This window comes from Schistocerca gregaria, chromosome X (assembly GCF_023897955.1).
Source record: "Schistocerca gregaria isolate iqSchGreg1 chromosome X, iqSchGreg1.2, whole genome shotgun sequence".
Lineage (NCBI taxonomy): Eukaryota > Metazoa > Arthropoda > Insecta > Orthoptera > Acrididae > Schistocerca > Schistocerca gregaria.
The window spans coordinates 78,947,728-78,964,546 of NC_064931.1; positions in this window are offsets into that span (position 1 = coordinate 78,947,728).

Genomic DNA, 16,819 nt, shown 5'->3' on the forward strand with positions numbered 1-16,819 from the left:
TGAGTGTCACTTCACACAAGTACAGACCGTCGGTGGGTATGTAAACACTGCAGTTCTCTGTGACAAATCGGATGGCCAGAAGAGGGCATTAGTGTTGTTCGTGTTTAGTGTTATTATCAGGACTGGTAGGGTATATAAGGGTCGTGAACAACTTCACATGTTGCATGGTCACTGTGAAGAACATGGCCATGCTGTGTATTCATGTGATACAGCATTGTCAACACCTGAAATTTAAAAGGGGCTAGACGGTGGGCTTCTGTTTGGATGGGTGATCGAATCATGCAATATCCAGATTTTTAGTGTGTGCAGATGTGACAGTGGCCCAGTGTTGGACTGCATGGGAACGTGAGGGCAGTCATATCAGTCATCAAGATTCTGGTCGACCTCATCTGACCATCAAAAGGGAAGATCGCCATATTGTGTACCAGGCACAGCGTCACCCCTTCATATCTGTGCCTAAAATCCCAGGATAAGTAATGGAGTCCCTACAACATTGTGTGTCATCTCACACAACCGATGAGAAAGCAGAAAGCTTTACTAGGTAATCCCTATCTCATGCGTAGGCTGTCGTTAACACAACACAAACGTCAACATGTTGGGTGGTGCAGTGTGCTGAGAAGCATCGCCTGCTGATGAGTGATGCTACATGTTCCCAATGAGTCATGGCTCAGTTCTAGCCCAGTTGGCCATCGTCAGCGAGTATGGCAGTGACCTGGAAAGAGGCCCATTCTTCCAATATTTTGAGATGCACAGCAGTGTTACTCCTGTCGTTTTGGTGAGAGAAACCAACGGGTATAACTTCAGATCGCAGCTGATAGTGAATGAGGACAATCTTGTGGCACAATAATATGTCTTGGGCGTCTTAAATTCTCTTTTATAACCTCTCATGCTACTTTTCAAAAGTACAATGCCCGTCAGTACATGGTATGTGTCTCTATGAACCGTGTGTGTGATGTTGGGCAATCCCGCAATCAGTATGATCCCCAGACATGTGCCTAATAGAATGTCTGTAAGACCAGCTCCCCCTTGATCTAAGTGCGCAGTCAGCTCTCAGCCGTGTTGCGAAGTGGACGTGTGCAGGTCTCTGTGCAGTGCTCATTAAGTGGGCCATTGTTTACACGCGTGACTAGTGGTGTTGTAGTGTAAATCCTCCCAAATGACGATGGTGCTTTCCTTCAGAAAGGCCACGATAAAATTCAATTCCATGCCCAGTACGCACGACCTAAGGCATACGAAGTAAAGCATTTCCTGCAAAAAGTAAAGCATGTCGATCCACCGGAACCCCTCGGCATTCATCTTCAGATCATCTCCAGTAATTTGTCGATGAAGCAGCGTGCAGACGGCTTATTCGTCGTTCCACTTACTGATGTCGTTTCCATCACTCGGACGGCAACGTGGGAATAGTGACAGTCGACCATGCAGGTCTTGGCATTGGCAACATACGAATCTTCCAGCTGCCATTTAAAGTCCTGGGACACTTGTTGTGGACGCGCTGCAGCTTTACAGGGAGGTACTAAGTCAAGTGAAAGAAAAGTGGCACACATTTCAGACGTATCCTGTTCTGGACGGAGTGTGTCAGGTGCGTATGAAACTGCGAAAACACATCCTGTTCTAAGTGACTGTTGTAGGCTGCGATAACGAACAGTTCAGTAGTCACTTGCGTTAAAGAGGAACGGACAATTGTAAAAGGGGCAGTCAACAGCGTTCCACAGCGTAAAATGGTGCAAGACGTTGGAAATTCTGAGAAAAAAAGAGGATAGTGCATAGGGAAAGACTGGTAACATACAATAAATATATACAAGGGTCAGGGCATGGGTGTCTGTGTTGTTCTTAGTATAAATTTGTTTAAGTAGTGTGTAAGTCTAGGGACCGATGACCTAAACAGTCTGGTCCCTTAGGAATTCGCACACACCCATATACAAGGGTCAAGAAGGGAAATAAGAGTGGAAGACCAACAAAGAACTGCTCGGATTAAAAAGGGTGTAAGACAGAGGTGTATTCTTTCGCCCCTACTTTTCATTCTATACATCGAAGAAGCAATTGTGGAAATAAAAGAAAGATTCAAGAGTGTAATTAAAATTCAAAGTGAAGGGATACCAATGAAAAGACTCGCTGATGAGTTAACTTTCCTCAGTGACAATGAAGAAGAGTTACAGGGTGTGCTGAATGGAATGAACACCCTAATGAGTACAGAAAGTGGAATAAGGGTAAATCGAAGAAAAGCAAAAGTAACGAGAAGTAACAGTAGCGATAATAGTGAGAAACTTGACGCCAAGATTGGTGATCATGAAACAGATGAAATTAAGGAATTGTGCAACTTAGGCAGCAAAATAAACCATCACGGATGGGGCCTGCAGGACATTAGAAGTACGTTTGAAGTACGTGAAACGTGGACTGTGAGAAAACCGGAAGAGAAGAGAATAGAAGCATCTGAAATGTGATGGTACAGAAGAACGTTGAAAATTAGGGGTACAGACATGGTAAGGAATGAGCGGGTTCTCCGCAGAATCAGGAATATATGAAAAGACTGACAAGAGCACAGGACACGAAGGTAGGCCATCTGTTAAGAGCCAGGTGGAGTGGCCGCGTGGTTAGAGGAACTATGTCACTAATTGCGCGACCCCTTCCGCCGGAGGTTCGAGTCCTCTCTCGGACATGGGTGTGTGTGTTATTATTAGCATAACTTAGTTTACGTTGTGTGTAAGTCTAGGGACCGATGACTTCAGCAGTTTGGTGACTTAGAAATTCACACACATTTTCTATTAAAAAATCAGTACTTCCGTGGTAATAGATGGAGCTGCAGAGGGTAAAAACTGTGTAAGAAAACTGAGATTGAGACGTAGGTTGCAAGTGCTACTCCTTTCTGAAAACTGAGGAGTCAGAAAAAAAGGAAGATCAGCTCGGTCGTCAACTCTACCCAAGTGCCAGTATCTACGATGTCAAGATTCACTTACAATACTTGTGGGCTAATGCGTCTCAGGAGAGGATATAATGGCTTAACAGTGTGCTGCAGATGTCCAATTAACGTCACGAAGAAACAGAACTTTAGGTCACCCTGATCTCCGTGTCATTAGAGAAATGCGTGTATAATGCTAACTGAATCTTGGCAGAATCGCTACAGCTATAAAATCTATCGATGTGGTTGTTGTCCTAACGCTCTACATGTTCACTTTCTCGGAAGTTTAACAGTAGCAGTCTCTACATTTCTTTTATATATTTTTTATTCACTATTTAAACCGAAAAAGTCAGGGAGGTTGCATGTGACACAAACAAATATTTTTCTGCGAAACTACAGTGCAATACTACTTTCGACATGCATGCATGTCCGAAGGAATATTGCGCCGTACTTCTAAACAATACAGGCACTCCAATACCGTATTTATCCGCCGACACCAAGCAAATGATTTTCAATTAAAATGTATTCCTGGTGCGGCAGTATTAATAATAACTTTACTAGTGCAGATTGTAGATACATGGCCGATTAGACATGGAAGTTGGGTCTGGCCAAGAGTCTAGCTCGGATACCCTAATGCAATCCCGCTTCGTGCGCCGGTGCAGAATTTTGTCCTAGTTTCACCCGTTACCGTTAGTGCCGGATGTATTATTTGTTTCCATTCAGTGTCGTGTTTGTCCTTTCGCGCGGCGCATTTCTCTTTGTTTTCCAGTGTCTGGTCTTGGTGCAGTCCTACATGCTGCGGTGTTGTCGCGCCGTGATGTCCAACATACTGCCCTCATCTGCCGTACTTACAGGTACTGTCAGCCTCAATTTTGGTAAATCAACCTAGCATGTGCAGCCTGGCCCTTTAGAGATACAGGACAGGCTGGTGCACAAGATCAATGTCACTGCAGATCAAGTGCAAACTGCGTCCTTTGGTAAAAATTTTTTTTTTTTTTAATTGTGTGTTAAATACCTTGACCCGCTTCAGGTTAACATGATAGTATTACGTCACAGTACTAGGCCCCACTCATTCATGGTAACGATTCCACTAGCATGGTATTATGGCGAATACAGAACTTGTCAATGGAAATGTGTGGGTTTCTAATCTTTCGCCGTAGGTAGATTTCTGAGGTCCATCCAGTTCCCTTATAGGGATATATGACATATTCGAAGGGAACGCTGGTCTGCTTAGCACCCCTTACATGTATATAGTGTTGTTCAGATAGTAGAAATGTTGATTAAAATATTATTTTCTCTCACTTGTAGATTTGCAGGTATATGGTTATTGGGTTCATATTACGCCCGGGAAGGAACCTGTTGCATTTGTAATCATAGCGGCACCTCCATAACAATTGTTCACGTCGTCCGGTGGTATTAAAACCCGCTTACGAACAGCGTAAAAAATTCGACGAATAGGCTGCGTAGGTCTCTCCCTCTCAGTCTGAAACACATTTTCTGCGTGACCCATCCACACAACCGCGTGATGTACCAGCTATTCCAAGAGCCACAGTAAACAACGTATGCTGTCTGAGAGAGTCGCTCCATGGAAGAAGGAAAAACACTTTGCAAAGGGGGGACATGTTCCCACTTCCTCTGCCACCGTTTCTTCCACTGTTTATGCCGTGAATACTGGTACATAGCTCCATGGTTTAGTAAGTTTGTAGTTTTTGTTCCAGTTCAGTTGTCTACGCAAGCATATACTTTTGTCGCTTTGGCCGGCCGCGGTGGTCTCGCGGTGCTAGGCGCGCAGTCCGGAACTGTGCAACTGCTACGGTCGCAGGTTCGAATCCTGCCTCAGGCATGGATGTGTGTGATGTCCTTAGGTTAGTTAGGTTTAAGTAGTTCTAAGTTCTAGGGGACTAATAACCACAGCAGTTGAGTCCCATAGTGCTCAGAGCCATTTGAACAATTTTTTTTTTTTTTTTTTTTCGCTGTGAATGTTCACAGGATTGGTTCTGAACTCCGGCTCGTCACTTTGAGGCAGTTTGTGTAGTGGTGACCTGTTTCCAATTCCCGGTTTCTCGAACTTTTTTAATGTCACTTTCGAACTTTCCACAGACACTGCCTTGTTTTATAGTGAAGGAACTGCATTACGACATTTTGAAGTTCTTGATGAAGGTAGGTCCCGGCGGACGTTCGAGTATGGCATGGGTATGTGTGTTTGTCCTTAGGATAATTTAGGTTAAGTAGTGTGTAAGCTTAGGGATTGACGAACCTAGCAGTTAAGTACCATAAGATTTCACACACATCTGAACATTTTTTGATGAAGGTAGGGGTATAGGATGCACGTTCTGTGGTATCACTTTACTTCTTCTCCATGCAGTGTCTGGTTCTGGTCGGTCTATAGAACGTTCCCGTTTCTACAAAGAAGAAATAATTTGCCAACTTTGTAAATACACTACTGAGATTCTGTTGGGTGGAGATTTTACCTACGTGCTCCTGTCTGTGGATCAGTCTCCTAATTTTTGTTTTAGTAGAGAACTCTATGAGATGGTACGCTCCTCCCAGCTACATGACGCATGGGTTTGTCCGATAGACTTATTTTACTGTCATATCCAGCATTCAATTTGACCGATTTTACCTTCCTGATCCTGTGTGGGGCAGCTTTTGGACATTGACGTGATACCCGCCTGATATGCTGATCATTGGATTGTAGCCGTCACATATAATTACGTACAACTGACAGAAAAATTGGCTGCTCAGTACAGCCTATCTACAAGACTATTTCCTTGGTGTTGTCATGCTGGATGTCTGGGCCGGTTGCTCTCGTGCTGTAGAACGGTACTCGTCTGTTGAGGAATGGTGGACACTGCATGCCAAGCTGCCTATTCGTAAAGCTCTCATGTGTTTTTGGTGCCATAAGAGCGGAAGACCCCTGACAGACAAAAGAATTTAATTACTCCGTATTACGTGAAGTTTACGATGACAGTAGGCAAGCTCCTATACAGATTATGAATGTACAGAAAATTAAAACCAAATTGCTACTGTTAAAACAATTTCAGATGCAATTACTTCGGACAAAATGTCAGCCAAGTTCCAATTTTCAAGATGACCTGATTTCACTGTATCATCTTACACACATGCGATCGCGAAGGAAACGTGTTTTGCATTACATCCCACGCTAACGCCGGCTGCCGAGTGTCAACGTATCACCGTGATGTTTGGAATTCAATTTTAACTGCTTTACTGAACTGTATGAGGCCCATGTTCCGTTTGAAAACTTTCCTGATGACTTTTTCGCTTTGCTGAAATGCGTCGTCTTCTTTAAATTAAATGACGTTTTTTGAGTGAGTTTCACAAGGTCGATATACGTGATGTTACGGCTCTCAATCATTCAAGTCACCTGGATTGTATGGTATTCATAAAGAAATTTTATGTTCAGTTTTGGCCTTTCATAGGTGTCACAATAACGGCGTTGGTCAATGAAATGACACGGGTGTCTCGCTTCGAGCCGTTTTCAAGAAAGGTAAGACGCTCTTCATCCCGCAAACCATGGGTCGACCTGATCTTGACTCACTTGGTCCAATTACTCTGATAAACTTCACCTACAATACTGTCACTCGAGATACAGATACCCCTCTCTCTAAGTTGTTCGATAAAATCACTGCCGTTTGTCAGAGCTATGTGCCTGGACGTACGATACTAAGTTCTGTTATCAAATGTCGAGATTTTTCGGTGGCTGTTGCACTAATATCTCAGGGCCTTGCCTTTCTTCGACTTCCACAAGCCGTTTGACCGTGTCTGTCACAACTTTTAATGAGTATGATGTATGCCAGGTCCTGGCCAACATTTTCAGTTGCCTCCATCCTTTCGTGGTTGTAAAAGGTCGCCTTACTCCCTGGATTTTGATCCTATGGGGTCTACCCCAGGGAAGCCCATTATCCATGCTAGTATGTTTTGTTCTTAGAACCCTTACTTCGGCGCATTGTCATGCAACTACGTGGCAGGACTATATTGGAAGAACGATTCTCTGACCATGCTTAAGCCGACAACGTCATGGTTCGTGTGAGAAAGAACTACGCCATTTCCGAACTCAATGATACCTTGAATTCCTTTTGGCGCACTGCTGGTGTCCACGTTAGTGACCACAAAGGACCGTTCCTGCCGTTGGAGGCTTTAACGAGGTGGTAATTCCTTGGGCGACGGTGGTCGATCTCCACAGGACTTTAGTGATCATAATAGATCGCAACCCGATGAAAATGGAGGCACTTGGCAAGTGAGAGGATACGACTCGCGTTCACAGAGCGATTCATGAATACCAATGCAGTTCTCTTAGCCTTCACCAAGTGCGGGTCTTAGGAACTTAAACAGCGTGAACATTAATAAAATCGACGAACAGCAGTGACAGATTCCTGACTGGAAATGAAGGTAAATACACTCCTGGAAATTGAAATGAGAACACCGTGAATTCATTGTCCCAGGAAGGGGAAACTTTATTGACACATTCCTGGGATCAGATACATCACATGATCACACTGACAGAACCACAGGCACATAGACACAGGCAACAGAGCATGCACAATGTCGGCACTAGTACAGTGTATATCCACCTTTCGCAGCAATGCAGGCTGCTATTCTGCCATGGAGACGATCGTAGAGATGCTGGATGTAGTCCTGTGGAACGGCTTGCCATGCCATTTCCACCTGGCGCCTCAGTTGGACCAGCGTTCGTGCTGGATGTGCAGACCGCGTGAGACGACGCTTCATCCAGTCCCAAACATACTCAATGGGGGACAGATCCGGAGATCTTGCTGGCCAGGGTAGTTGACTTACACCTTCTAGAGCACGTTGGGTGGCACGGGATACATGCGGACGTGCATTGTCCTGTTGGAACAGCAAGTTCCCTTGCCGGTCTAGGAATGGTAGATCGATGGGTTCGTTGACGGTTTGGATGTACCGTGCACTATTCAGTGTCCCCTCGACGATCACCAGAGGTGTACGGCCAGTGTAGGAGATCGCTCCCCACACCATGATGCCGGGTGTTGGCCCTGTGTGCCTCGATCGTATGCAGTCCTGATTGTGGCGCTCACCTGCACGGCGCCAAACACGCATACGACCATCATTAGCACCAAGGCAGAAGCGACTCTCATCGCTGAAGACGACACGTCTCCATTCGTCCCTCCATTCACGCCTGTCGCGACACCACTGGAGGCGGGTTGCACGATGTTGGGGCGTGAGCGGAAGACGGCCTAACGGTGTACGGGACCGTAGCCCAGCTTCATGGAGACGGTTGCGAATGGTCCTCGCCGATACCCCAGGAGCAACAGTGTCCCTAATTTGCTGGGAATTGGCCGTGCGGTCCCCTACGGCACTGCGTAGGATCCTACGGTGTTGGCGTGCGTCGGTGCGTCGCTGCGGTCCGGTCCCAGGTCGACGGGCACGTGCACCTTCCGCCGAACACTGGCGACAACATCGATGTACTGTTGAGACCTCACGCCCCACGTATTGAGCAATTCGGCGGTACGTCCACCCGGCCTCCCGCATGCCCACTATACGCCCTCGCTCAAAGTACGTCAACTGCACATACGGTTCACGTCCACGCTGTCGTGGCATGCTACCAGTGTTAAAGACTGCGATGGAGCTCCGTATGCCACGGCAAACTGGCTGACACTGACGGCGGCGGTGCACAAATGCTGCACAGCTAGCGCCATTCGACGGCCAACACCGCGGTTCCTGGGGTGTTTGCTGTGCCGTGCGTGTGATCATTGCTTGTACAGCCCTCTCGCAGTGTCCGGAGCAAGTATGGTGGGTCTGACACACCGGTGTCAATGTGTTCTTTTTTCCATTTCCAGGAGTGTAGGTCCTACGAGCATCTGTCCGGTAATGCATCGTTGCCACGGTAGATGGCGCTGACTAATAAAAGTTCTTCTGACCACGCGCAGTGTATTCCTTGTGCGTTGCAGGCTGTTTTTGTGAAAACACTGTTAAGTATTACAATGCACAAATATTCCCGCGATGACGGCCCGCAGACTCAAACAACTATCCGGTCGGTTCTTGTGGCGACGACACATGTTTTGAGTTCAGTATGGAGTGTTGACCAGGCCCCGCATGGTCGAGGGATTGTCTCTTCCCGATATTAAACTGAAGGAGTCCATCTTGTTTGTGTGACACAATGTCTTAACATGTAAATTGGCGCACATCTATCCTATTTTCCCGTTTCCAGCCGGTCATTCTGACTCCTCCCGTTGATGTTGGATGGATTAACCCCAAATTGCAACATATTCTCCAATACTTCACAATAGTTAGTTTCTTAGGTGCGGGTTCCTTTCTTAGCTGCAGCTCCCTGCCGGAAACTTACTATCGCGTTGGAGTCTGCCATCTTGTCTCTCCCCTGTCGAAATAGCTTCCCTGTCAACATCCTGGAAAAATGTCTGGTCTCGTACTATCCTTTCTGTTTTATCGATGGTGACGGCTCTGTCGTGGTGTAGGGCCATTCATCGTTTGATACCGACTGGCGATCGTCATTTTCACATAGACCTTCGCCTGACTAGACAATGTGACGAATATCACCACACTGATGTCTCACTTCACAGGCTGATGTCTTGTGGATGGCACCATTGGCTCTGGGTTAGTCAACAGTTTTCTCTCCCGAGGACCTTAATCCGCTGTTTCGGACGAATTTGTCTGTCCAGACGTATACTTTTTTCCTCAGGCGAAAACGAATACGATCGTCTGGCTCCCAGGGCCCCACGTTGTTGAAGAAGGGAATGAACCTGATTCCCGTGTCTTCCACCAGTATCTAGAGACCGCACATTGTAAGTGGCCGTGGTTCCAACGTTATCGAACTCTTTTTGCAAAAATGCTTTTTCTTGTTTTTAACCGACTGGGTGTTGGTTAAGTTCCCGTGTGGTCTTTGATTCCTCCCTGTTTCTGGTGCCTTGTCACACGAAGCAATGTTTTGTTAACGTTTCTACCTTATAAACATAAAAATGAAATTTAGAAAAATATACAATAGGCGTGAATTTGTTTCCTGGTTACTCAGAATCGTTTTCTGTCGGTTTGTTAGTAACGATTATTGTTTTTTTTTTCAATTTGCAGCATATATTACATGATGCTTCTGACTGTGGTCGTATGTGCTCATGAAAGTACCAAGTCAGTCTGATAATAAGTAAAAAATGGTAAGGCGACCACTTTCGAAAAATCCAGAATCTAGTCCCGGTCCGGCACAGATTTTCACTGCCACCATTCTACTATACAACTGACGGTTATTCGTTTTCGCAACTGGGAATACATTTCGTGTAAATGTTATTCACTTGTGTCATTTTCCTGTCAGGATTTTTTTAAACCGGTAGAGGGAGTTTCCTCTGGACGAAAATGCATCAAGCTAACAGACTCCGGCAGATTGCATGGATCAGTGAAAAACATTTTTCGAATGTGTTTTCCAGTGATGACAAAATTAACATAAACAAGTTTTAATTCTTTATTACCAATAGACAACAACATTAGCACAATGAAATTACTTCAGTTACGTTAGAGATTAAAAAAATGCTTCCATTGTCATGTAAACATAGGTTACATTGGCGGTTTACGTTCTGTTTAACGTGGCCAAAGACTAATGGAGTGTCCTTAGTTCCTACCGTTGCTGCTAGTGTCCGCGCAATTAGGTCCTCTGCTGATTCAACAAGGGTTTTGCACATGTCTCCCCACAAATAAAAGGTGTCACGGGGGTCAAATCAGGGAATCGAATAGGCTGTAGTACAGGGCTCCCTCTGCAAATCCATTTTTCTGGAAACTGTCGGTCCAAGAGTTCACGCACAGCACGACTGAAATGAGCCGGCGCCTCGTAACGCTGAACCACATGCGCTGTCATGTAGCGAGTGGCACTTCATCCACAAACTATGGCAATGCTCTGGCTAGGAAATTTTAACAATGCCTGTCATTTAATGGTCTAGGTTGGAGATATGGCCCAACTGAATAGCCACCAACAACACCTGTCTACGTAGAACCGCACTTGATGAGCTCGAGTAAATATGGTATGTGGATTAACCTCACTCCAACATGTGAATTGTGGATGTTAAAGAGCCCATCGCACGGGAACGTTGCTTCATCTGTAATCAGCTTGGAGGATGGAAGTGTGGGATACATTATACACTGTAGCAGGTGCCACGGAGAAAACTGTGCTCTGAGTGGATAATGATCTAGTTAAAGCTTGTGCACAGGCTGTAAGTCAAATTGATTAATAATCGCTCATGAAGGACGTTTCTTAGAGTCGTCTGATTCGTCCCCATCTTATGGGCAATTGCACGAGCGAAGAGCGATTACACCCTCTACCGGATAAAAAAATACTCACAAGTAGTTATGACATTAGCGACAAGATGATTATTTTGGAATCCAGTGCTACTTCCCTAAGTCTCTCGGTTTAAATGATTTTCACGCTGTATAACTACAACACCTGTACCCAACAGCGTGCAGTGCAGTAAGTGCAACGACTGCATGAATTAGACTACCATTACAGCGAGCCATATTCACCCTCAAACCAGCTTAGCCTTTGTACCACAGACACCTCGCCTGCTGGAAGCCAGAACACAAATCATTATGCTGGACTATCAATGTCACACATCTCAATATAGTCTACATAAACGACAGACAAACATCAAACATTTCCACATGGTTTCTAAATCCGTCAAAGATCACAGTTTGTAGCTTGAGCGAAGTTGTTTGATATTCTTGAACTTAAAAGTGCTTCAGATAGCTCCAGTAATTAAAGAGTAACCCATCCGATTGATAGATTTCTCATCTTGCTGTATACTTTCTTTCTCCTACTGTCACCACAATAACAAACTACGAAATATTATACCGAATTTTTAGCAGCATTGCGCCAAGTGCAGTTGTCACATAGGTATGGGCTGTCAGCACCACACGCGTCTCAGAAAGACAGTTCTGAAGTTAGAATACGGTAAGCGTAAAAACGTCAGCTATGGCGGTTAGCACTCTACCTGTAGCATTCAATAGGTGACAATCGATTGTCCATATGCCCGATGACATGGTATAGCGATACAAGCGCTCTAAAGGGTGCGATGTGCAGCTAGAAGAAATGCAACGGACCACTAAAGCGACGTTGAAACTTGCGGTGTAAATAGCCAGCGTATCTATGCTCTGAGTGTAATCAGTTCTGAATAAAACGTTGCTGTTACAGGTCATCGGGCACGTCCTGTAATCTGACTGTGCAGGTTGTCAGCTACGGGGCACTGCCAGCGACGGGCTGGTCTCTGAGCTAGTAGCGTTCCAGTGTTGTGTGGAGTGGCTTCTGAATGGTGCATGCTGTCTCAAAGGCAGCGGCGGGAGCTGTTGACATGTAGTTCTTTCCAGCGCAGTGTGGAATAGGTTGACATAAAGATGCGATTATCCCGATCCAATCCTATCCCACTACAGATGGCATGGGAAGTATTTGACAACTCTACTGGTTGTATTAGTGAGAAAACAATCTTGCTAAGATAAGTGCACTAGTTCGAACAACCAGAGCGTTTCACTTCTATTGAAGCTTAAGGTAACTGGAGTTTCGAATTTCCCATCGTTTTAAATTTTGGATGTGTTGACACTTCCCGACAAATTAAAATTGTGCCAGACCACGGCTCGAACTCGGGACCTTTGGCTTTCATGGGCAAATACTCTACCAGCTGGACTATCCAAATATGACTCACGACACGTCTTTACACCTTTACTTGCCAGTTCCTCATCACCGTAGGATGTGTTGTTTATCTGAACATCCCTCCGTGTTAAACTTACGGTAACTGGGGTTACTTGAAATTGTTAAAGGTGCGACAAATGAGCTGACACTTGTGAGATTGCATCAGTGTGCCGGGAAATCTGACAACAGTGACTGCTATAAATACCCTGCTTGTTCCAACAGCTCTGAGTGAATGGTAGCTTTCTACCTACATGGGGAAACCATATTAAGCGATTTTTCATTGCGCTGAAAAGCTCGTACTATTTACTACCTGTAGGGGGTAAAACATGTTTACATATAGTAAGCGAGTTCTCTCAAATAGCCAGCAGATTTAGACAGCCAACGGGAAAAACAGTTGCGAATAGCATGCAGGCTTGCACTTGCCTGGGGAAAAACATATTTTGGAACAATGCCCTTTGTCATACAACTGGTACAGGGCGACGAGACGACACTGGGAGAACTGCATTTTGTTCTACAACCATCAGAGATCTGCTATATTCAATTCTTAAAAAAATTTAATACCAAGAGGACAACGCACCATCTTTTTTTAATTTCCCACCAATTTATACTTAGGACCATAACCTTATTACAAGAGGACATCAAAGTTGTGGGGGGAAACCCTGTAGTTTTTTTCAATCTCTTACCTTTTTTTGTTTTTGTTTTTTAGTTTCCTGCGCTGGGAAATTGGCCCATGAAAATGGGTTGACAGAGGAGGAGGGGGAAATCTGGTAACAGCGCATGACATAATATGGGAGGGGAAGATCTGACAACAAAAGTGCACCAGAACGAGCACAGCTGTTCTACTTTTGCCTCATACACGTTTTGTAAACGATTTCCTTTGTAGACTGATTGCATTTCCCTATCGTTCAACCAATGAGCTGAAGTCTGCTACTTGCTTTACCAATGCCTATGTCATCGCTTCATTCTATATCTTAACAAATTATTACACCAACATTTTTGTATTAGTTGACCGGTTCCAGCTGTGAGTCATTGATATTGTAGTCATGGGATATGATGCTTTCTCGCTTTGTAAAGTGAAAAAAATTACGTTCCAAAACATTTAAGGCTCGTTGTCAATCTTTGCACCACTTTCAAATCTTATTAAGATATGATTAAATATCTGGTCAGTGTTTATCAGACAGTAATCCACTGTAGATAACTGAGTCGTCCACTAAAGTTCTCAGATGGCTCCGAGCACTACGGGACTTAACATCTGAGGTCATCAGTCCCCTAGAACTTAGAACTACTTAAACCTGACTAACCTAAGTACATCACACACATCCATGCCCGAGGCAGGCTTCGAACCTGCGACCGTAGCGGTAACGCGGTTCCAGACTGAAGCGCCTAGAACCGCTCGGCCATAGCGGCCAGCTACTTGTTTGAGGTACACCTAAAGCAACTGCTGAATCTGTCTGACTCTCCATCCAAAATAACATGCGGCGTCCTCCAAACCGACGAAATCTCGATCCAGGCTATTCACTTGATACCAGTAGGAATACAAGTTGATCGTTGATCGTTGATCTTTGACCTTTGGGTTGCCCAGCTTCACGGGCAGGTATCACGTACTCTTGATCCTGACCTTGAAATGACAATCATGTCCCTCTCCTCCACCCTGCCCGACCATACCTGTATTGTCCTCCCATACAGATACACACAACTAGTCACAGTGAAGTATTATGAATGAAACAGGCAATCAAACCGAACGAGGTGGTGCAGTGGTTAGCACACTGGACTCGCATGGACGACGGTTCAAACCCGACTCCGGCCATCCTGATTTAGGTTTTTCGTGATTTCCCTACATCGTTTCAGGGGATGGTTCCTTTGAAAGGGCACGGCCGGTTTCCTTCCCCATCCTTCCCTAATCCGAGCTAGTGCTCCGTCTCTAATGACCGCGTTGTAGACGGGACGTTAAACACTACTCTCCTCCTCCAGTCAATCAAAAATGAAAGATGAGGGAACTAGCATGATTGTCTCGGTAGGAAATTTAAAAACCATCTTTACTTCCCTAACTCCCAGGCAATCTTATTGGAGTATTAGAGAGACACGTAAAAATGGTGTAGTGTTGCATTATTTCTGTGTGATATTTACTTCTGGCATTAAAAAGTGTGCGCATGCACACCCACCTCTGTATCTTGTATGTGAAATACTGTACTCCTTAAACGCTTTTGATCTCCCGCAGTATCTCATAGCTTTCTTTCCTTTTCTTCATAAGACTTTTTCAACTAAATATGTAGACGGATATCTTTTCTTTTTGTAGTTCTGTGCTGTAGAGACCTTCTGCTGTAGGTCATAACAGGTAATCCTGCAGGAGAAGCGTTCTTGGGTTGGTCTAAATTCTGAGCTCTTAGAATTTGTATACCTCTGTATGCTAGTTGAGGATGTAGCCTTCCTCGAAAATGGCACTGTGTTTATTAATTCTAACAAAATCACGGGCTCTTAATTTAGCTTTAAATGGATCTATCAATTTGATCTGTTATACAGAGTAGTCACTCATTTTCGTTTGAAGCTCAGGAACCGAATGACAGACTTTGCTCTCAGTATTTTGTATTCGTATTCCAGAAGTTTCACTTTCTCCAACCCACTCAGATAGACAAGCAGCTCAAGTGCGCCGGATGTGGTGGCCGAGTGGTTCTAGGCGCTTCAGTCTGGAACCGCGCGACCGATAAGCTCGCAGGTTCGAATCCTGATTCGGGCATGGATGTGTGTGTTGTCCTTAGGTTAGTTAGGTTTAAGTAGTTCTAAGGTCTAGGGGACTGATGACCTCAGCTGTTACGTCCCATAGTGCTCAGAGCCATCTGAACCAAGCTCAAGTGCAGTAACTCTGTATTCACACTACAGCACAGTTCCCAATGAGACACCATCCGAGACTATACTGTAACGGCGGTGATGTTTCATTAACCATTTTGCGTCTCTTTCTAGAGAGTTGTCTCGTCTAGATTAAAATCAGCTGAAGCGACTACGATAATTCAAGCACAAGCCAAACGCCGCAATGTGAGTCGCTTCGAAACAAATCGGTCGTCTGTGGTGCGAAATAGTTGGCAGTCGAAGAAGACATCGTACATAGTTCTGGAAAAAAAGAAACTATAGCAATGAGCATCCCCTGCAAAATCAAACTATCTTTCTATGCATGGGAGAAGTTTTTTCCTCCCTTACCACAAGTAAGGTGTTTGCACACTAAGATACCCAACTGATTACTAAAGAATGGTGACAGATCTAATAACATAATCACGAAAGTTACAAGGTACCTAGTAGTGGAGCAGAGTTCATATGGCCCCAGTGACGTCATTTGATGACGTCATCCAACATGGCTTCTATAACGTCAGCTGATTACATCATCCAAGAGATGACGTCAGTTGTTGACAAGTACCGTTATCCAAGATGGCTGCCATGGCATCAGCTGATGACGCAAGTAACATTATCCAAGATGGCGGATTTTGGCTGGAAGGTAGGTCCATTAGGCTACCTCCACTAACCTAAGTCTTCCGACCGACGCCTTTTCCTAGGAACTCGCGGCAAGTTGAAATTTTCGAGGGAAGATAGGGCACTTGGGCAATCTCTACCAACCTAAGAAAACGGTGGGGTCTGCAGCTCGTGGTCATGCGGTAGCGTTCTTGCTTCCCGCACCTGGGTTCCCAGTTTGGATTCCCGGTAGGGTCAGGGATTTTCTCTGCCTCATGATGACTGGGTGTTGTGTGATGTCCTTAGGTTAGTTAGGTTTAAGCAGTTCTAAGTTCTAGGGGACTGATGACCACAGCTGTTAAGTCCCATAGTGCTCAGAGCCATTTGAATCATTTGAACCTTGAAATCCACACAAAGTCTCAATTTTCCGGAAGGTTTTGTCAAAGTTACTAAGGGTGATGGCCAGAGAGAAGCCTGCACACGTTCAATTACACCATTTGAAAACGGTGGGAAAGAAAGGGCAGTTGGGCTCCTACCACTAACCTAACTCACCTGACAGCCACCTACTTCTAGGAATTGGTGGGAAGGTTTAATTTTGGAGGGAAGATAGTTCGATTGGGTTACCTCTACTAACGTAAGAAAATCGCGGGAAAGGAAGGGCACTTGGACTACCTCCACTAACCTAAGTCGCCTGACCACCATCTCTTCCTAGAAATGGACTGGAAAGGGACTCAGCCTGTGCTGGATAGGATGGACATAAGTCTTTATTTTCAGCCTTCATTTAAACAATTAGAGGCAGTGAAGTAGGTCACTTG